Genomic DNA, 23,477 nt, shown 5'->3' on the forward strand with positions numbered 1-23,477 from the left:
TAGGCTGCCATAGCTTCTAGGAGCACAGGAGAGTGTCCATAAGAACACCGAGGACTTGCAATGAATTCTCTTACACACCTGCACTATTGACATTGCTCTTTCTACATTTTCTATTTTTGTTTTTGTTTCTAAGTGTTATATAACAGTTTTTATCCCCTTGGTCTCCTATACTTGTCGTATTGCTCTGGCTAGAACTTCAAGTACTATATTGAATATAAAGGGAGAGAGTGGGCAGCCTGGTCTTGTTCCTAATTTTAGTGGAAATGCTTTAACTTTCTTTCCATTTAGTTTGATGTTGGCCATTGGCTTGCTGTCTATTGCTTTGATCATGTTTAAGTATGTGCTTTGTATCCCTGATTTCTACAATACCTTTAATATGAAGAGGTGTCAAATTTTGTCAAAGGCTTTTTCAGAGACTAATGAGATAATCATGTGATTTTTTTCTTTCAGTTGGTGGATTATATTGATGGATTTTTGTATACTGAACCATCCCCACATCCCTGTGAAGAAGTCTACCAGTTCATGATGGTTGGTATCTTTGATGTGTTCCTGGATTCCATTTGCAAGTATTTTATTGAGTATTTTTGCATCAATAAGAGAAATCAGTCTGAAGTTCTCTTTCTTTGCTGAGTCTTTGTGTGGTTTAAGTATCAGAGTGACTGTAGCCTCATAGGATCAGTTTGTTAGTGTTCCTTTTGTTTCTATCTTGTGAAATAGTTTGAAGAACAATGGTATTAGTTCTTCTTTGAAAGTCTGGTAGAATTCTGTAAGAACACCATCTGGCCCTGGGCACTTTTTTTTCTTTTTTCTTTCTTTTTTTGGGGAGGTGGGTGGGTGGGAGACTTTTAATGACTGCTTCTATTTCTTTAAGGATTATGGGGCTATTTAAATAGTTTATCTGATCTTTATTTAACTATGGTACTTAGTACCTGTGTAGAAAAATCATTCATTTTGTTACAATTTTCCAATTTTGTGGAGTACAGGCTTTTGAAGTAATACCTATTGATTCTTTGAATTTCCTCAGTGTCAATTGTTAGGTCTCCCTTTTTATTACTGATTTTGTTTATTTGGATACTGTCTCTCTGTCTCTTGATTAGTTTGGCTAAGGGTTTGTCAATCTTGTTGATTTTCTCACCTCCCTCATCAGCACACAATGAGCTATTTCCACCTGCCCTTTTTTCTTTTTTTTTTTTTTTTTTTTTTTAAGTTAGGTTTTTTTTTTTTCCATTTTTTATTAGGTATTTAACTCATTTACATTTCCAATGCTATACCAAAAGTCCCCCATATCCACCCACCCCCACTCCCCTGCCCACCCACTCCCCCTTTTTGGCCCTGGTATTCCCCTGTACTGGGGCATATAAAGTTTGCAAGTCCAATGGGCCTCTCTTTCCAGTGATGGCCGACTAGGCCATCTTTTGATATATATGCAGCTAGAGTCAAGAGCTCCGGGGTACTGGTTAGCTCATAATGTTGTTCCACCTATAGGGTTGCAGATCCCTTTAGCTCCTTGGCTACTTTCTCTAGCTCCTCCATTGGGAGCCCTATGATCCATCCATTAGCTGACTGTGAGCATCCACTTTTGTGTTTGCTGCTGCCCTTTTTTCTTATGTAGTCCCTAGAACCAGAAGGCATATTTTAATTTGTGCAACTTTATATCAGTCATCTTCAATGTCTCTAATCGCTCTTGCTTCCATAAAAGAAAGTGGCATCTATTCTAAGGTTAAAAATCTGAACTATCATTCTAGGAACCAAAGTGTTGTCATCTACAAGAGCAGATATTTATGAATAATCTAGCCAGTTTCTCTGTCTTATTTTTTTTTTCAGACAAGGTTTCCTACTGGACTTGAATCTTGCTGGCTGACTAGACTAGCTAGCCAATAAGGCTCAAAGGTACTCCTGTGACTGCCCCCTCAGGGCTGGAGCATTTTTTACATGGGTATTGAAGATAAAATTTAGCTTCTCATGCTTGTGTGTAAGCACTTTACCAACCCAACTACCTACCCAGTCTCAACATGGAAAGCCTTTAAATCTATATCCACTTGTCCTTTCTCTACCTAACCATTTTCTCACTCAAAGGCGCCATTTTTCAAATTCAGCAAATTATCCTAATTGTGTCAATTTTCAGATACTCAATTACAAATTATGAGCTATAGCTTTATAAAATTATAGAATTATGGGGACCAGTACTTCTTTGGTCCAACAGATGTTTTATTTACTTCAACCCATTTTTTACTTAATGTTTATTAAAAGTCAGGTATATCAATGCTGAGAGTTTGAACATTTAAAAAGGTATGTACATACCTTCCCCATATAGAAGTTCACAGCCTGATAATGTGTAAGTCAGAAAAGATCACTGTGTTTAACAAGTGCAGAAATAGAAATTACAAACTCAAAGGGATGGCCAGCAAAAGAGACCAGAGAGAGAAATCAGTGCCTGGCATTTTTCGTTGTATGTCCTCTGCACAGCTGCCCAAGTATAGGCTAAAGCAAGGAGAGAAGAAGAGAAAAATATCCCAGGTGGACCAAAGACAGAACACAGACCTTCAGATTCTGGGCATTTTGAGGATTTTGTTTTGGATGGAGGTGACTGGGTGGGAGAAAACAAATGGTCTGGTTTGAAAGCAAGCTAGTGAGAAAGGCAGGGAGAATTCCTACCAAAGTACAAACCAGATCCCCCAACCAGAAACACTGAATCAAAATCTCTAAGTGGGTCTTATTTGTAATGTTCTCCTCTTATGCTATCCAAACCAAATGGTGGAGACTCTCTGAAGCTATTCCCTCTCGTGTTCTTTTTTGATCATTATGTCTACCATTGATCAGCCTCGTCCACTGAGCTAAAAGGAGCTGCAGCTCATGGCCCAATCTCACTGAGCCATAATAACATAGCATAAGCAAACAAGGAGGACACAGAAATCCCTAACCACAAGCCAGATGTCCCTTGTCACACCTGACCATCGGTGAAGTCATTCTTTGCTTTGACTTATGTAATTGCTAGTTCCCTTGTCTGAGGAAGCTTTTGAGTTTTTGCATTTCTAAATTCTTTATAGATCTTGTTTTAGAATGTCTCTTGGGTAAGTGGTTTTAGAGACATTGGTGTCTATTCACACTTGATAGTGTTTGTATAAACATTAAGTCATGGAAATCCTTTCTTAATACAAAGATGCTTTTATGATATAACATACAAGACTATCTATACCAGAAACCTGTGAAAATAAATTTTAGTTCAGCAATAGTTTGTTCAGTCTCATCAAGAAAAGTTCAGAGAACTCCATGTGATTTTAGCACCAGGTCATTACCTTGTACATTCAGGAAACAGACACAGTTCTACCTAGAGCCTCCAAGCACCTCTGATCACAAGAATTTTCTTGCAGGTCCAACCTGGATGGCTATGAGTTGGTTTAATCTCAGCTGGCAACTGTGAGATGTCCCTATCATTCCTCACAGTGGTCTCTGGGATTATGCTAAACAGAGCAATTTCCTTGACCTTGTGGACCCAAAGATGATCATGACAACCTGAATCAGAACACCAAAATTGAATTTCATGCAGACCTATGAGAGTTACTGTCTGTCCTCAACCTCTTCTAAATCTTACTGATGCTTTTCTAAAATGTTTCTTTGTCTGGAAAAGAAACTAGCTGGAATTCACTTCTACTTATAATGCACTTGCTGTGTTATTTGTTGTTTTATATTTCACTTTAAAATTCAGCAACAATGTGGCGATTTCAGAAGCTGAACACAAAGTCCTTTCTCTGTGAAAGCCCCTTCCACTTCCTTTGTGGATACTTGTCCATCAAATTCTAGGTAATCAATCTAGGCATTCCTTGAGGACCTCCTGTGACCTCAGCTCTTCAGAATACATTTAATCCCCCTTCCTAATTCTCTATAAATGCCTTACATTCAACAGTCCTGATGAATACTAGTTACGGACAAACTGCAGAGCAGACTGAGACTTACATAAGATGCTTGAGCCTCTGTCCAACTCTAATCCTTGTTGGTCCTCAAAACAGATATGAATCCCTTCACTTGGCAAAAGCATTGAGCCTCAATGGTCAGCTAGCTTAGCTGAATTGGTGAGCTTCAGCTCAGTGAGAGATCCTATTTCAAAAAAATAAGACCAAGAATAAATGAAGAGGACACCTAACTTTGACACATAAAATCACATGTGCATGAATAACCACATATTCATGTGCATACACATAAACATGTACATAAATATCTATATAAATAAACATACTTTAATAACATAAAAGTGAAAAAAATTTTCAAGGTTGAGATTCAAGACCAGTTCTCTTTATTAATCCACTAACATCAAACAAATCAAATGAAACAAATTTGTAGTTAAGGATATGATCAACTTTTATTTCAAAAATTATTAAGAATGTTTCAGAAGTTTTGAGTGGCATATATTTTTCTTGAATGCCCACAGAAAAAGAAGCCGGTATGCCTCAACCTGATTAAGTTACATTTATGTATCAAAACAAATTAATATGACCTATAATTTTTGCAACATATAAGGATGAATAGAAAGTAGTCAGTAGAAGAACTAGTTATTTTCAAAGAGTGAACTCTAAACTCTAAGTGATAATGTAACTTACCTATTGTATAAAGACCTTTCATATTTAAAATCTGCAGTGTCATTAGACTTTTGTAAAGTGCCAACATTTTCCAAATAATATATAATCATACTAGTTAAAATAACCCTTCCCCACAAAAAAAAATGTTAAAGAATTGCTGTTCTTCAACAATATGAATTAACCAGTACCCCCAGAGCTCGTGTCTCTAGCTGCATATGTAGCAGAAGATGGCCTAGTCGGCCATCACTGGGAAGAGAGGACCCTTGGTATTGCAAACTTTATATGCCCCAGTACAGGGGAATGCCAGGGCCAAGAAGCAGGAGTGGGTGTGTAGGGGAGTAGGGCAGGGGGAGGGGATAGGGAACTTTTGGGATAGCATTTGAAATGTATATAAAGAAAATATCTAACATAAATAAATAAATAAAAACAAAAAAAACAAAAAGAATTGCTGTTCTTGCTAACATTTTCACAAAGAAAAGAAGATGGGTGTAGTTCAATGGGATAAATAACTTTTCAAAACAGTTGCTATGGCCTGAGTGTCAGCATCAGCATTTTCTAGTGTGTCAGTATCACTGGTGTATCATTGCTGTTTTAGATGTCTGCAGCACTGTCTGCACACAGAGGTCTACCACATGTAGCCTTGATCAGAGTGCCTGGAAAGAGGGTCCGCACACCACTATAAAAGAGACACCCGAGGAATTCAAATGTGCAATCTGAAACAAGGATCACTGAGTCTGGGCACAAGAAAGTTGGGGTCCAGTGAGTTGAAATGGAAAAAAATACTCAAGAAATGAGACTGAAGAAGATAGGTGGGGATGGGGATTGATGAGGATGCTGGGTTTCAGCGTGAGTGACTTGAGAAGCAATCAGAGGCTTTCACTGAAAGTAGCATATTTGTGATAGAATTTAATTAAAGAGGCTTTTCTTGGCACCTAATAATTTGTAAACTCTAAAGAAACACAAACATGGTGAATTTCAATAACTTCCTTGTAACTTTATGAATATAAAGCCAACTGATCAAGAGCCCTAACTCCTGTAGATCAACTTATCAGAGACCCCTTGTTAAAAACAAAAACAAAAAACAAAAGAAAAATGCCAATAACAATGGCACCCAACCTTTTGTAAGTTTCATAATTCTAGAACTGAATTCTGAGATTAATTGCCATCAAAATATGTGAGTGATTTGGCACTTCTTTCTGTGAAACTCTCCAAATATTGTAAGGTTTGGTTCATTCAAGCCAGTACTCAGCACATTGAAGTTCAATGAGGTACTGGAGACAAGGGTCTGCATTGCTCACTGTCTGAGAACTTATTAGAAATTCTGGGAATAAGCCCTCACTATTCTAGCTCATCACTGCACCAACAGCATGGTTTGAGTTTCTCTCTCTCCACCCATGATGTGGAAGTTATTCAAGACAAAGTAAAGGCTCTCTCTCTCTCTCTCTCTCTCTCTCTCTCTCTCTCTCTCTTTTGTTTTGTTTTGTTTTTTTTTTTTGAGACAGGGTTTCTCTGTGTAGCCCTGGCTGTCCTGGAACTCACTCTGTAGACCAGGCTAGCCTCGAACTCAGAAATTCACCTGTCTTTGACTCCCAACTCTTAACTAAGCCACAGACACTCTTCAGGCCTTGGATCTAATAATGCCTCCGATTTGAGGCTAAGTTCTCTTTCTGCCCAGAGTAACCAGTTGTATGATAGTAATTCTCTAGCCCCTGGTTGCTGCTTAACCATGGCCCCAACCTCACTGAGGCTCTGGATGTTATTCACATCAAACCCCACCTCTAGGCCAGGAATTACACTTGCAATCCACAGTGGTCATTTACCACTCTCCACTGTTGTCTATTTGGTATCCTGAACAAAGGACATCACAAGACAATTTCTTTAGATGTTCCCTATGCCAGCATATACATACACATCAGCGTAGAAGTCCAAATCTTCCCCCTGAATATTCTCTAAGCACTCCTAGCTTTCTCTACAGTTATATGTGTAGACCCTGCAGTATACCACCACCACCGTGGTAATATTAATCTCTCCCTGATCCCTAGCTTTCCAAGCAACACATTGCTTCCTCAACTAAGCTAAGATCACCTACTGATCTCATTCCCCCTGAATCTTTTGACTGGACCTTCATAATGCTAGAACTGAAAGGAAAGGTGTCTTTATTCTCTACCTCAATGATAAACCACTCTACTTTGTTTAAATGGGACCTTGTGATGTCACTGACAACACAAATACAATATTACATTCCTGGCCTGAGAATACTAATAAGGCATCAAAGAACACTTGACATCAATGCTTAGCTCAGCTAGCTCAGGCAGTGGTACTAGCATGTCAGTTGTTGAAGGAACTCCAGTGCTATTAGTTCTGTATTGACAGTAATTTAACTCTGTTCATGACAGTATGCTAGCCAACCTCTGCTTTGTGCCTTCAAAGAATTTATTTTTCTTCAGAATGGGCATGCTAAAAAATGTGGGCAGCCTGAAGTTGGACCAATCAGAGTTCCATGCACCACCAATAACTCTTTGATGTCATGCCCAGAGTGAAGGCAGTCGGAGGCATCCTAGCAGCAACACTTATATTGGCTGCACAGAGGCCAGCTTTGTCTGTTTTCTGTGGAAATGCAGATTGGAGGCCTGGCCCTCTCTCAAGATACACTACTGGAGAAGGAGCAGCTCCTAGTTGCATGGAAAACATCATTTTTATCTTGCTTTCACAATGTTCTCACCAGTAAATCAATAGTTGTGCCTTCAGTGGTCATCACAAGGTCTCCAAGCCAGCTGGAGCTGTTTATCAGTGAGGCAGAGAGATGGAGAACACTCTACTCCTTGTTGACTCAGTCCTGCACTTTTAGAGCTCACTTCAGTCACCCTGCCAGATATGGGCTAATCTAACTTGTTCTTTCAAGTAGTTCTTGAATTCTATACCACTAGATAACTACATCTGTGGGTTAATGGCATTATTTAATGTTTGTTCTCAAAATGTGTTCCACCCACATCTCATTCTCCACTAAACAAGAATATAATGACAAGGAGAAGGGGGGAAGCTCAGCCCACATGTCTTTCCAACAAAAAATGCCACCTTCAAATCCTGACTCATAAAATTTAATACCTTTCATTTTCCACTCAGCATGTATTCGATGCCAGTGAAGTCCCAGGTAGGAAGGTTGCCATGAACTTACCATCCCTGTTCTTGATATACTGGAAGAGTTAGCTGTTAAACTACCACATAACTATGTCCATTACAATTATGAATGGTTAGCTGCTGTGAACCAATGAGGGGGAAAAGATCATCTAAACAGTGACATCAACGTTAAAAGACTCTGGGGAAAGGGAAGCAAATTTGGATGAAGTCTAGAAATGAATAATCTTCCATATAGTTACCTGATAGGATTGTCTTGTAGCATTTGTACATACTCAAGAGGATCTTTCTAGAGAAGATCAAGGAGTAATCTAGAAAAGATTCTCCTCTTTTTCAGATCTATCTTCATGAAACCCCTCAGTTTGGAGGAGAGCTCTCCAGCCTTTACAAAGATTTCTGGAGACTGGATTTTAGAATTCTGGTTTCCTAGAGTTAGTCTCTGAGTTGTCTGCCATTACTGTCATTTCACAGCATCTATAAACATGTTTGCTTGCCTTGCTGTTTTTAAGCTCAAGAAATGCTGCTAGTCCACCAAAACCAGCAAAGCTTCTTTTTACTATTTTCTGGGGAGAAATAGAACTAAGGAGTTAAAGCTATACTTCCACAAGACCCATAAGAGTACACTGTCCAATATGCAACATCCAGAGCTGTACTAACTTGTAAGACTTGAGCTTTTTGGTAATTAATTCTGACATCATTCCCTCTAGATTATCACATTTACTTATCAACAGTTACTTTTAAGATCACTTAATCCCACAAGTCGGACCGTCTGACTAGGTTAAGGTAGTTGTTTTAAATTATGGTTTCTAGGCCTATAAACTTGTTTTAAATTCCAGTCCTTAGGTCAATGCCATACCTGGCAACTCAAAAGTTCAAGACGATTCTTCTGTAAATCAACTTTTTATGTACCCATCCCTGAGTCTCAATTTTCTCACCTTATTCTCCTCTGGCAATGAACAGTGACTTCTCAGTGTCCTTTTGCCCCAGCCACCATTGCAGTATTCACAGCTTTTGAAGTTCTGTAATATTGTACCTGACATTCCAGTAACTGAGAATTATGTCATGATAAATAAGGCTTCTGACTCGTTATTTTTGATGATATACTTCCCAGAGGAAAATCACAGAGAACATAGTCACACTTCTCAAATCCTGAGGGACCCCATTCTCCACGTCCCTTTATTTACGAAATCACATTCCCTTTCAGAGCACAAATGATACAATGACGACTGATACCCAGCTACTGTTAGAGTTATTGAGCCAATTCCCTAACTTGCCAAGTCTAGCTGCACAACCCAAAGTGTTACCTACAAGGGAGCAGCAGAGCATCCTTAGAAGTTGGCTTTCAGTCCTTGCTGAGATTCTTTCTCCAGCAAGGATACCTGCAGCATAGCCAAGATGGCTCTGTTTACAAACATTTTGACTTAAAGACTGTCTATGACGAGTATAAAAATTGAACCCCAAGAAAATACATGTTAATCAGTTGAATATATCTGATTGTGGGGTAGGAAGATAGAAAGCAGCAAGTAGACTATAAGTTCCCAGATCTATAATACTCTATTTTCTTTCTCAACCTCCTAACCAATATTGCTATCTCACTTATATAAATTAAAAGCTCCATTGAACAAAATGGTAAGTAATGTTAAAGTTTTTATTCTAACTTTGGCTAAATCTTAGGGGATTGATTAGATATTTTAATGAGAGGCATTAAAACTAATTCTCAATATCACTGATGAAGTAGTAAATAAACCACATCTTGGGCTTGTGTGACTGCTGTTCTTCTTGATACCATATTCCAACTGCATCTAATGTCACCTCTTCAGTGAGCTAAAATCTAGTATAGCATGAAAATTGGGTCTTTTGGAAGGGGAACACTTTTGAAAATGATGGTAGTGTGTATCACCTTCTTTTAGTTATTGTAACAGAGTGCATAAATATGTCCAAACACATCACCATATAGACACTAATTATGTGCTAGTTTTACATACAAATTATCTTCAGTAAACTTGGGGGAGAGATAAGCACCATAAATATATATTAAAATGCATTTTATTCTAACAAATTAACCTGGTTTAATAAATACTTAGAATTGTTTTGTTCAAATCCACTTTAAGGTTTTAGTGGGTTTTTTTTTTTTTTTTTTTTAACTACCATGGCAAAACAGGAGTTAGTGGCCTGAGGAAACTGTCTTTTAATATCCTTATCTACTTACTTATCTACCTATTTTGCCATTAAATAAATATGTATGCTGATAATTTTTATGTTCTTCTTGGTATATTTGGGGAGTTTGGGGGATTAGTATGACATTGGATTGCTTTATTAAATACCTTCATAAAAGCTTTCCTAACTACAAATGAAAAAGTAAAAGAGAATGCGTTGCTGTGTTGGGAAATATGAATTGTTAAACATAGTCATTACAGTTTTTGATGTTGCAGATACTGCATCAGGAACTGACTGGATAAGACTTAATCCCCATCAGTTCCTAATGCATTGCCTTCAGCATCTAAACAACCACCAGCAAACACCTCAAGTTAGACTTGCTGTGATGTGTTTTTGGTCATCTGACAGGAGATCTAGCTCTAAGGGAAAAAGTTTTCTTGAAGAGAAGTAGGCCCAAGATACTAAAGCAGCTATCTTTATTAGCCTGGAACTTTTCTGGACATATTACTGCAAATGGAGACATTAATCTAGTCCCATGTGTGTCCTATAATGTACTGTGCCTTTGTGACAGAATATAGTACTAAATAAAACAATTTAAAAGCCGCTCATCATTTTTATTCCTTGGGAGAAACCTGAGTACATTTCTTTCTTTGCTTAATATAAACTTCTAGGTTTATAGGTGTCTAAATATGCATATCGAACATGCAAACTAAAATGCTTATATTCTCTTTGAATAAATATTCAGAAGAGAATAATCTTGAAAATACTGTGCTTTAATATGAGCAAAACACTATCATATACAAGTAACATTGCAGCTTTTTACACACTTGTCATATAACTATACCCATTCTGTATATGTGCTAGACACATTGCAACTTGTGTTTGTAGATATATCTTGAAGGATAACAGTGGGCCATAAACTTGACCAGATGATGAGTATAATTGCAACTGTTATACCAGAGGTGGTTTCAGTGTTTGAGAAAATTAAGGCACTTACTGATTTTAGTTGTATAGTTACTGATCTTCAGGCATAAAAACATATACACAGAAATAAATATGAAACATAAATTTAAAAATAATAATTTTGAAAAGGAATTTGGAAAATAATCATGAGGAGAGGATGACACAACATCTCAGAGGATAAAAATATTTGACACAAAAACCCGATAAACCTAAATTTAATTCCCAGATCCCGTGGTGGAAGGAGAGACTCCCCTTGTCATCTAGACTCTCTTTTTGTGCAGTGGCATGAATACTTCACACACACACACATGCAATCTAAGACATTTAAATAAATCTAAAGTGAAATATGAGGATATACCTCTTCAGACAAAAAAAAATAGTGAAACTATCTGTGCCTATGTGGATATACACGAAAAAGTGACTGAGTAAATTCCAGGATAAGCAAGGAGATAAGACCAGCTGCTCATAAATTCCAATCTCCTTCCCAGCCACCCCTTTCATTCTCATTGCCTGATGAGATCATGTGCACAGTCCATGGTGATGGGAATGGAGGTTATTTCGACATAATATGGGCTTATTCTCAGCAAGGCCAACCTAATTGTGCCCATTGTAGAGTTTCCAGTCAACCAGCAGTAACAGAGAAATACACTGAGTCCTGAAAGGAACATCATTTCTTCAATGGTCAGCCATCCAGTTGGTGATAGCTGGTTGATTACATGGGAACTCTTTCAACATGAAAGAAGCTATGGTTTTGTTGTTAACTACAACATATACTATAGATATAGATTTTCCTTTCCTGCATGCCCTCCTTCCAAAATTCTCACCTCCCTGCCCTTGCATTCTCCTACACTGGGGCATTGAGCCTTCACAGGACCAAGGGCCTCTTATCCCATTGATTCCTGATAATCCATCCTCTGCTACATATGTGGCTAGAGCCATGGATCACTCTATGTGCACTCCTTGCTTAGTGGTTTAGATCCTGGGAGCTCTGGTTGGTTGATATTGTTGTTCTTCCTATGGGGTTGCAAACCTCTTCAGCTCCTTTAGTCCTTTCTCTGACTCCTCCATTGGGGACCAGTTCAATGGTTGGCTGCAAGCATTTGCCTCTGTATATGTCAAGTTCTGGCAGAACCTCTCAGTAAACAGCTATATCAGGATGTCAGTATGTACTTCTTGGCATCCACAATAGTGTCTGCATTTGGTGACTATATATGGGATGGATCCCCAGGTAGGGCAGTCTCTGGATGGCCTTTATTTTGCTATCAAGTTAGTTTCTTGACTACAGACTATGCTTCAAGGGCTACTATGATGATGGCTAAGTCAGTGGATAGTACTTTTGGAAGGAGGGCATGCAGGAAAGGAAAATCTATATCTAGAGTATATGTTATTGAAGATCAGCCTTAGTCCATGGTAATCTGATAGGATACATGGGATAATTTCAATATTTTTCTATCTGTTGAGGCCTATTTTGTGACCAAATATATGGTCAATTTTGGAGAAGGTACCATGAGGTGCTGAGAAGAACGTATATCCTTTTGTTTTAGGATAAAATGTTTTGTAGATATCTGTTAAATCCAGTTGTTTCATAACTTCTCTTAGTTTCCATGTGTCTCTATTTAGGTGTTGTTTCCAGGATCTGTCCATTGATGAGAGTGGAGTGTTGAAGTCTCCCACTATTATTGTGTGAGGTGCAATATATGCTTTGAGTTTTACTAAAGTTTCTTTAATGAATGCGGCTGCCCTTGCATTTGGAGAAAGATATTCAGAATTGAGAGTTCATCTTGGAACATTTTACCTTTGATGAGTATGAAGTGCCCCTCCTTGCCTTTTTTGATAACTTTGGGTTGGAAGTCGGTTTTATTCGATATTAGAATGGCTACTCCAGCTTGTTTCTTCAGACCATTTGCTTGGAAAATTGTTTTCCAGCCTTTCACTCTGAGGTAGTGTCTGTCTTTTTCCCTGAGATGGGTTTCTTATAAGCAGCAAAATGTTGGGTCCTGTTTGTGTGGCCAGTCTGTTAGTCTATGACTTTTTATTGGGGTATTGAGTCCACTGATGTTAAGAGATATTAAGGAAAAATAATTTTTGCTTCCTCTTAATTTTGTTGTTATAGTTTTGATTCTGTTTTTGTGGCTGTCTTCTTTTAGGTTTGTTGAAGAATTACTCTCTTGTTTTTTCTAGGGTGTAATTTCCTTCCTTGTGTTGGTGTTTTCCCTTTATTATCTTTTGAAGGGCTGGATTCATGGAAAGATATTGTGTGAATTTGGTTTTGTCATGGAATACTTTGGTTTCTCCATCTATGGTGATTGAGAGTTTTGCTGGTTATAGTAGCCTGGGCTGGCATTTGTGTTCTCTTAGGATCTGCATAACATCTGTCCAGGATCTTCTAGCTTTCATAGTCTCTGGTGAGAAGTCTGTTGTAATTATAATAGGCCTGCCTATTATATATGTGTTATATACATATACATATACATATACATATACATATACATATACATATACATATACATATACATATACATATACATATACATATACATATACATATACATATACATATATGTTAACATATATTATATTATATTATATGTTACTTGACCTTTTTCCCTTACTGCTTTTAATACTCTGTCTTTATTTGGTGCATTTGTTGCTCTGATTATTATGTGTCAGGAGGAATTTGTTTTCTGGTCCAGTCTATTTGGAGTTCTGTACGCTTCTTGTACGTTCATGGGCATCTCTTTCTTTAGGTTAGGGAAGTTTTCTTGTATAATTTTGTTGAAGATATTTGCTGGCCCTTTAAGTTGAAAATCTTCATCCTCTTCTACTGTTATCTGTAGGTTTGGTATTCTCATTGGGTCTTGGTTTTTCTGGATGTTTTGAGTTAGGTTCTTTTTGCATTTTGCATTTTCTTCAATGGTTGTGTCCATGTTCTCTATGGAATCTTCTGCACCTGAGATTTTCTCTTCCATCTTTTTATTCTGTTGCTGATTCTCGCATCTATGGTTCCTGATTTCTTTCCTAGGGTTTCTACCTCCAGAGTCTTCTCCCTTTGGGTTTTCTTCATTGTTTCTACTTAGATCTTGGATGGTTTTGTTCAATTCTATCACCTGCTTGGATGTATTTTCCTGTAATCTTGTAATGTATTTTTGTGTTTCCTCTTTAAGGTCTTCTACCTGTTTAGCATTGTTTTCCTGTTATTCCTTGAGGGATTTTTGTGCTTCCTCTTTAAAGGCATCTACATGTTTAGCAGTTTTCTCCTGTATTTCTTTAAATGAGTTATTAATACCCTTCTTATAACTCTCTACCAACATCGTGAGATATGATTTTAGATCCAAATCTTGCTTTTCAGGTGTGTTGGGGTATCCAGGACTTGCTGTGGTGGGCATACTGGGTTCTGATCATGCCCAGTGTTCTTGTTTTCTGTTAGTAAGATTCTTAGGTTTGCCTTTCACCATCTGGTTATCTCTTGTGTTAGTTGTTCTAGCTCTCTCTCTGGCTGGAGCTTGTTCCTCCTGTGATTCTGTTAGCCTCTGTCAGCACTCCTGGGAGTCCAACTCTCTCATGATTCTCAGTGGTCAGAGCACTCTCTGCAGGCAAGGTGCACAGAAGTCTGGAGCTCAGCTCTGCCTCCTGGCTGAAGATGAAGGCCTGAAAGGCACCCTGTCCTAGAAGCTATGTTGTTTCTGCTGCCTATGCGCTCTCCTGAGCAGACTGGTCTTTGAGGGACCTGGGATACAAGATGATGTTCTCACCTGGCCCCAAGGTCAGTGCCCTCCCTGGAGGCCAACCCTCCTAAGGTGGGGAAAGTGCGCAGGGTTCTGGAGCTCAGTTCTGCCTCCCAGCTGAAGATGAAGGCAGGAAAGGCACCCTGTACCAGAAGCTATGTTGTTTGCTTCCTTCATGCTCTCCTGTGCAGACTGGTCTGTAAGGGACCTGGGATACAAGCTCCCCCCTTATTGATTCTTAAGCTGATAGTGGTTGAGATTGGGAAGTGGTTTAATTTTTGTATCTCGTTGTTTTGTTTTATTTTGTTTTGTTTTTTTTTTCTAAAAATATAAATAGCTTCATAGGATGGTTAGGGAAATTATTAAATATGCATGTAAGCAGGTGTTTTAAACAACATCTAGAATACAATAAATATTCAAATTAATATTCTACTTATTCTGTTTGTGGTGTGTGTTTGTTCATCAATTTTTTTTCCAGGAAACCACAATAATCTCTTTAAAAGATGACTTAGAGGTTATGATATTATCTTGGTTAATATCTTAAACTTCCCTATAATTTTAACAAAAGAAATTCTGTTTACTATTCACATAGGCACACTTTTTGAAGAATAACTATCTTGTTCAACTTATACCATACTTTTTTTCTCCCTGTACTAGTCAAGGGTGCAGAAGGGACCTGATGACCCACGCTAAAAGGTAATTGAAGAGACTTTGCAGAGATGAAGTTAAGGTTAAGGGACCCAGAAAATTTAAGGATCCCAAGCCTTCTAACTAAGCAGCAACAGAAAGCTATTTTTACCCTAGTCCCAGGAAAAAAAGAGCAAAGGACATGATAACCACAACTAGACTCACGAAGCCTTTTAAGTCAAAGGAAGTAGTCACTCTGGAAGTTCAGCTTGCAGGATTTAGAGACAAGAATGGCTGTTCTAGTCCTTTTTCTTCCAACTCTCTGAATTCTAGCCAATGCTTGAAATGAGTAAAGCCATCCCAGTTTCACAGAATGATGATGTCAGTGGAAGCAGCCTTGTCTTTAGGAATGCCAGATTCATCTTTTCCAAGGTTTTAAGGAGAGAAACAGTGAAAGATGCAATTCCTATTTCTACCCTTCTAGATGGAAAGGGCAAATAATGCCTAATGAATAAATGGCTGTGAGTTTCTTTCCTTAGTCATTATAGATCTGGCTTCTTGCTTCTAACTCAGTTCAAGTCACCTACTTCCACATTTTTTCAATGACTATATGCTATCTAAAGTAATAAATTCTCCTCACCCCTACACAACTTTTTTATTGCATGTTATATTTCTTTCTCAACATAACATATGTTCTGAAATAATTTTCTATTTTGTTTTTGTTCTCTATTCTAAACCCCTACCCCAACTCCACAAATTCTGTGACTTTATCTTAACTTTTTAGTGCCTAGAACAGTTCTCAAACCTAGAAAGTATTCTGAAAATATTTCTGAATAATCTGGAGACTGATGGACTCCAAGTATGTACCATAGGAGAAAACTATACTCCATCATGAAAACCTTTTTTCTTCTCACAGAAAAGAAAACCTGCTTTTTCCAGAGAGAAACACAGGATGTAATTCTAGAACTGGTCAGCATTCTAAAATGTTCTTTAATGACTTATACTAACTTTTCAGTTAATTTATTTACTTATTACATCCCCAATCACTCTGTCACCTTCCAGGTCCTCACCCCCCTGCTTCCCCCTCCAATTCCCCTCTCCCTATTTCTCTGAGAGGGTGAAGGCTTCCTGGGTAGGCCCCCCACCCTGGCACTCAAGTCTCTGCAGGACTAAGTGCCTTTTCTCTCACTGAGGCCAGAAAATGCAGCCCAGTTAGCAGAACAGGATCCACAGACAGGCAACAGATTTAGGGTCAGTCCCCCATTCCAGATGTTGGGAGACCCATATGAAAACTGAGCCTCACATCTGCTAAGTATGTGTGGGTTCCTCTCTCTGGTCCATGTATGCTCTTTTGTTGGTGGTTCACACTCTGAAAGCCTCCAGGGGTCCAGGTTAGTTGACTTCATTGGTCTTCCTGTAGAGTTCCTGTCCTTTATATACTATCTAACTTAAAGTAATCATAGTGCTGTAAGATTTCAAGAGGAAAATCTTTAATGCCACTACTTTGATTGAGACAAAGCAAAAATATGGAGATTAGGAAGAAAAATAATTAAGAAGTAACCTAGCATATCTCTATCATAGCCCCTCTCTAAAATATATTTGGAATGTGTAGTATGAAGAGAGTCTTAAAGATTTCAAGAAAGTTTGAGGAAGTCTCTGAAGAGGAGTGTCCTATTCTTTTGTAGCATTCATCAACTTATGAGGTTCCAAGCAGTTGATGTAAGGTGGAAAGTCTTAAGTTGTATGAAATGATTCAGCCATCCACATCACAGAACTACAGCTGGGCCACACTCTGTAAGTATCTGTTATTATGGAAAGCATGCCATATGAGGTGCTTTTCATTTCTGGGTAAGTGATGAACACTATGTTGAAACTTGTCACACATTTGACCAAACATTCCCTAATCCTACTGTGCTCATTTGAGCCAGATGCACAGAGTGGGCATGCCTATTTCCTATTACTAACTCGTTGATCTGGCCTTAAGAGCAACTTGGGAATGGGGGTCATGGACTATGTCACATCAGTCACAGATAACAAACCATCACATAATATCTTAATTCATAAATAATAGCCCTTCTGAGAATCCACATGACACCCACATGCTGGATGGCATCTGAAAGTGCTGAGAGTTGAAATCACATGCAGCCAGGCAAGCCCCTGCTGAATTCACATCTAAGGAGCTTTGTATGTATTGTTTATTCCAGCAACTTTATGGAATAAATTATGTACAACAAATTGGTTTCAGATGGTGGAATATGAGGAGCTGATGTGCAGTACAAGAAAGGTGAACTCCCACTTTGACTAAATCACTTCCTCTTTGGCATCTCAGTCTTACAATCCAGATGCAGCTTAGTTTTGAAATGTGGTAGAGATTAGAAAGCTAAGAAGTTGTGAGGATTAGAGACTTAAAAAACCATGGGTATTGACCGTTAATTCACCACCCCGCCTTGTCAGTTTGGGGTTGCTGTGCATGGAAGCATGAGAGAATCTAAACATACTCTTCCTCCATCTCTGCCTTATGAACAGTGACTGAAGTCAAATGTCCTCCTAACATTTTCTGCCCATCCACGGATTCAACACATGTAAAAGCTCACTGATTATCACCACATGGGACCAACATTCACACTCATGAAAGAAAGTAGGTAAGGTGGCACACACCTGAAATCCCAGCACTTTGGAAGTGAGGCAGGAGAATCAAGTGTCCAAGGCCTGCAGAGGCTACTCAAGACATCTTGTTTTAAAGGGGAAAAGAAAGAAGAGAAGGAAGTGCACTGTAATCCTGAGACATGTCTTTCCCTTCCCTCTGAAGCTAGTCTTTTTGAAGAATTATGTCTAACAGTAAAGTGCATTACTTGGTATACAGCTGTAAGAATTTACTAACTGTATAAACTCCACTAAGTTGGATCACTCACATACCCTGAAGCTTTCATGTGTCAGTCCTCCCTGCCTCTAGGCACTGGCAAACCATGGGTCTGTCCCTTTGGTTTTATGTTTTTAAGAAGATCTTATAGCCTTTGCCACATAACATTTCCTCATCAAAATTACTTTGAGAATCCCTGACATGCTGCACATAACAGCTCCCTCCCACTGCAATCTGACTATTGTATATGAACAGTTTTTCCTCTTCCCAGTTGAAAAACTCCAGGAGCTTTCTATTTTTGTTAATTATAAATAAATGTACTGTTAACACATGTGTATCTGTTTCTATTGTGCCTGTCAGACTTTATTTCTCCTGAGTCAATAGCTAGGAATGAGATTGCTGAGCCAAATCTATACACAAATGCATAACAATATACACCCCTACCAGTCTTTTTTCCCCATAGTAGGTAATACTAGCTATTAAAGGTGCCTTTAGTATTTAGTTAATTTACTTGCCTGGATGATTCTAGAATGTTATTTGCCATGGTAAAATGTTGCTTGCAACATAACCAGAGGCTCTTAACATTACCTTTCCTTTCTATTTGTAAACTTTCCGTTAATAATCATATTTTAAAATAATTACTAAAAATGAAATTATATACTTTGCTTACATGGCCAGTGTGCTTACTCATTGAACCATCTCTCTAACAAGGTAGAACATCTTCTTATTCCTTGTAATTTTGAAGTCTTTTTTTGTTTGTTTGTTTCAACTTGACTTATTTCTATCTTTTCTTTTTCATTTTTATTAGATATTTTCTTTATATACATTTCAAATGCTATCCCAAAAGTTCCCTATCCCCTCCTCTGCCATGCTCCCCTACCCACCCACTCCCGCTTCTTGGCCCTGGCATTCCCCTGTACATATAAAGTTTGCAATACCAAGGGGCCTCTCTTCCCAGTGATGGCCAACTAGGCCATCTTCTGCTACATATGCACTTAGAGATACGAGCTCTAGGGGTACTGGTTACTTCATATTGTTGTTCCACCTATTGGGTTGCAGACCCCTTTAGCTCCTTGGGTGCTTTCTCTAGCTTCTCCATTGGGGGCCCTGTGTTCCATCTTATAGATGACTGTGAGCACCCACTTCTGTATTTGCCAGGCACTGGCATAGCCTCATACAAGACAGCTATAACAGGGTCCATTAAGCAAAATCTTTCTGGCATATACAATAATGTCTGGGTTTGGTGGCTGATTATGGGATGGAACCCCCGGTGGGGTAGTCTCTGGATAGTCCATCCTTTTGTCTTAGCTCCAAACTTTGTCTCTGTAACTCCTTTCATGAGTATTTCGTTCCCTATTCTAAGGAGGAATGAAGTATCCACCCATTGGTCTTACCTCTTCTTGATTTTCTTGTGTTTTGCAAATTGTATCTTGGGTGTTCTATGTTTCTGGGCTAATATCCACTTATCAGTGAGTGCATATCTAATGACTTCTTTTGTGATTGGGTTACCTCACTAAGGATCATATCCTCCAGATGCATCCATTTGTCCAAGAATTTCATAAATCCATTGTTTTTAATAGCTGAGTAGTACTCTATTGTGTAAATGTACCACATTTTCTGTATCCATTCTTCTGTTGAAAGACATCTGGGTTCTTTCCAGCTTCTGGCTATTATAAATAAGGCTGCTATGAACATAGTGGAGCATGTGTCCTTATTACCAGTTACCATCATTGGAACTTCTTCTGGGTGTATGCCCAGGAGAGGTATTGCTGGCTCTTCCAGTAGTATTATGTCCAAATTTCTGAGGAATCTCCAGACTGACTTCCAGAGTGATTGTACAAGCTTGCAATCCCACCAGCGGTGGAGGAGTGTTCCTCTTTCTCCACATCCTCTCCAGCATCTGCTGTCACCTGAATTTTTTATCTTAGCCATTCTGACTGGTATGAGGTAGAATCTCAGGGTTGTTTTGATTTACATTTCCCTGATGATTAAGGATGTTGAACATTTTTTCAGGTGCTTCTCAGCCATTCGGTATTCCTCAGTTGAGAATTCTTTGTTTAGCTCTGAACCCAATTTTATAATGGGGTTTTTGAATTTATGGAGCCCAGATTCTTGAGTTCTTTGTATATATTGGATATTAGTCCCCTATCAGATTTAGGATTGGTAAAAATCCTTTCCCAGTCTGTTGGTGGCCTTTTTGCCTTATTGACAGTGTCTTTTGCCTTACAGAAGCTTTGCAATTTTATGAGGTCCCATTTGTCAATTCTCGATCTTACAGCACATGCCATTGATGTTTTGTTTAGGAATTTTTCCCCTGTGCCCATATTTTCGAGGCTTTTCCCTACTTTCTCCTCTATTAATTTCAGTGTCTCTGGCCTTATGTGCAGGTCTTTGAGCCACTTAGACTTGAGCTTTGTACAAGGAGATAAGAATTGATCAACTCGCATTCTTCTACATGATAAACACCAGTTGTGCCAGCACCATTTATTGAAAATGCTGTCTTTTTTCCACAGGATGGTTTTGGCTCCCTTGACAAAGATCAAGTGACCGACCATTTCTGGGTCTTGAATTCTATTCCATTGATCTACCTGTCTGTCACTGTACCAATACCATGCAGCTTTTATCACAATTACTCTGTAGTACACCTTAATGTCAGGCATGGTGATTCCACCAGAGGTTCTTTTATTGCTGAGAATAGTTTGTGCTATCCTAGGATTTTTATTTTTCCAGATGAATTTGAAAATTTCTCCTTCTATCTCAGTGAAGAATTAAAATGGAATTTTTATGGGGATTGCATTGAATCGGTAGATTGCTTTCAGCAGGATACCCATTTTGACAATATTAATCCTGCCAATCCATGAGCATGGGAGATCTTTCTATCTTCTGAGATCTTCCTCAATTTCTTTCTTCAGAGACTTGAAGTTCTTATCATACAGATCTTGCACTTCCATAGTTAGATTCACACCAAGGTATTTTATATTATTTGTGACTATTGTGAAGGGTGTTGTTTCCCTAATTTCTTCTCAGCCTGTTTATCCTTTGTGTAGAGAAAGGACATTGATTTCTGTTAGTTAATTTTATATCCAGCTACTTCACCAAAGCTGTTTATCAGGCTTAGGAGTTCTCTGATGGAATTTTTTGGTTCACTTATATATACTGTCTTATCATCAGCAAATAGTGATATTTTGACTTCTTCCTTTCCAATTTCTATCCCCTTGACGTCCTTTTGTTGTTGATTACTCTGGCTAGAACTTCAAGTACTATATTGAATAGGTAGGGAGAAAGTGGGGAGCCTTGTCTAGTCCCTGATTTTAGTGGGATTGCTTCCAGCTTTTCTCCAATTAGTTTGATGTTAGCTACTGGTTTGCTGTAGATTGTTTTTATTATGTTTAGGTATGGGCCTTGAACTCCTGATCTTTCCAAAACTTTTATCATGAAGAGGTGTTGGATCTTGTCAAATGCTTTTTCAGCATCTAACGAGATGATCATATGTTTTTTGTCTTTGAGTTTGTTTATATAGTAGATTACATTGATGGATTTCCAAATATTAAACCATCCCTGCATCCCTGGAATGAAGTCTACTTGCACATGATGGATGATCATTTTGATGTGTTCTTGGATTCTGTTTGCGAGGATTTTATTGAGTATTTTTGCATTGATATTTTTAAGGAAAATTGGTCTGAAGTTCCCTTTCTTTCTTGGATCTTTTTGTGGTTTAGGTAGCAGAGTAATTGTGGCTTCATAGAATGAAATGGATAGAGTACCTTCTGTTTCTATTTTGTGGAATAGTTTGAGAAGAGTTGGAATTAGTTCTTCTTAGAAGGTCTGATAGAACTCTGCACTAAACCCATCTGGTCCTGGGCTTTTTTTTTTTTTTTTTGGTTGAGATACTATTGATGAGTGCTTCTATTTCTTTAGGGGAAATGGGACAGTTTAGATCATTAATCTGATCCTGAGTTAACTTTGGTACCTGGTATCTGTCTAGGAAGTTGTCCATTTCATCCAGGTTTTCTTGTTTTGTTGAGTATAGCCTTTTGTATTAGGATCTGATGATGTTTTGGATTTCCTCATGTTTTGTTCTTATGTCTCCTTTTTCATTTTTGACTTTGTTAATTAAGATACTGTCCCTGCACCCTCTAGTTAGTCTGGCTAAGGGTTTATCTATCTTGTTGATTTTTCTCAAAACCAGTTCCTGGTTTGGTTGATTCTTTGAATAGTTCTTTTTGTTTCCACTTGGTCGATTTCAGCCCTGAGTTTGATTATTTCCTGCAGTCTACTCCTCTTGGGTGAATTTGCTTCCTTTAATTCTAGAGCTTCTAGTTGTGCTGTCAGGCTGCTAGTGTATGCTCTCTCTAGTTTCTTTTTGGACGCACTCAGGACTATGAGTTTTCTTCTTAGGACTGCTTTCATTGTGTCTCATAATTTTGGATATGTTGTGGCTTCATTTACATTAAACTCTAAAAAGTCTTTAATTTCTTTCTTTATTTCATCTTTGACCAAAGAATCATTGAGTAGAGTGTTGTTCAGTTTCCACATGAATGTTAGCTTTCTATTATTTATGTGGTTATTGAAGATCAGCTTTTAGTCCGTGGTGATCAGATAAGATGCATGGAATAATTTCAATATTTTTGTATCTTTTGAGGCCTGTTTTGTGACCAATTATATGGTGAGTTTTGGAGGAGGTATAATGTGGCACTTAGAAGAAGGTATATCCTTTTGTTTTAGGGTAAAATGTTCTTTAGATATCAATTAAATCCATTTGTTTCATGACTTCTGGTAGTGTCCATGTGTCTCTGTTTAGTTTCTGTTTCCAGGATCTGTCCATTGGTGAGAGTGGAGTGTTGAAGTCTTCCACTATTATTGTGTGAGGTGCAATGTGTGCTTTGAATTTTACTAAAGTTTCTTTAATCAATGTAGCTGCCCTTGTATTTGGAGCATGGATATTCAGAATTGAGAGTTCATCTTGGTAGATTTTATCTTTGATGAGTATGAAGTTCCCCTTTTTATCTTTTTGATAATTTTGAGATGGAAGTTAGTTTTATTCAATTTTAGAATGCCTACTCCAGCTTGTTTCTTCAGACGATTTGCTTAGAAAATTGTTTTCTAGCCTTTCACTCTGAGGTAGTATCTGTCCTTTTCCATGAAGTGGGTTTCCTGTAAGCAACAAAATGTTCAGTCCTGTATGTGTAGCCAGTCTATTACTCTATGTCTTTTTATTGGGGAATTGAGTCCATTGATGTTAAGAGAGATTAAAGAAAAGTAATCATTGCTTCCTGTTATTGTTGTTGTTAAAGTTGGGATTCTGTTTTTGTGGCTGTCTTCTTTTAGGTTTGTTGAAGGATTACTTTCGTGCTCTTTCTAGGGTGTACTTTCTGTCTTTGTGTTGGTGTTTTCCCTTTATTATCCTTTGAAGGGCTGGATTTGTGGAAAGATATT

General features: G+C 38.2%; 1 long non-coding RNA gene and 2 other non-coding genes across 3 annotated transcripts; all 3 read left to right on the forward strand.

The window, feature by feature from the left end:
* The first annotated feature begins 459 nt into the window (after nt 1-459).
* Nucleotides 460-18,550, forward strand: Gm40818. Its single transcript, XR_872324.1, has 3 exons — nt 460-528; nt 15,212-15,250; nt 16,867-18,550. It is a non-coding gene; the product is annotated as a predicted gene, 40818 (long non-coding RNA).
* Mir216a (microRNA 216a) lies at nt 3,394-3,465 on the forward strand. Its single transcript, NR_029797.1, has one exon. It is a non-coding gene; the product is annotated as a microRNA 216a (primary transcript).
* On the forward strand, nt 10,110-10,217 carry Mir217 (microRNA 217). Its single transcript, NR_029828.1, has one exon. It is a non-coding gene; the product is annotated as a microRNA 217 (primary transcript).
* Nucleotides 18,551-23,477: the final 4,927 nt, after the last annotated feature.

Source organism: Mus musculus, chromosome 11 (genome assembly GCF_000001635.26).
Source record: "Mus musculus strain C57BL/6J chromosome 11, GRCm38.p6 C57BL/6J".
Classification (NCBI taxonomy): domain Eukaryota; kingdom Metazoa; phylum Chordata; class Mammalia; order Rodentia; family Muridae; genus Mus; species Mus musculus.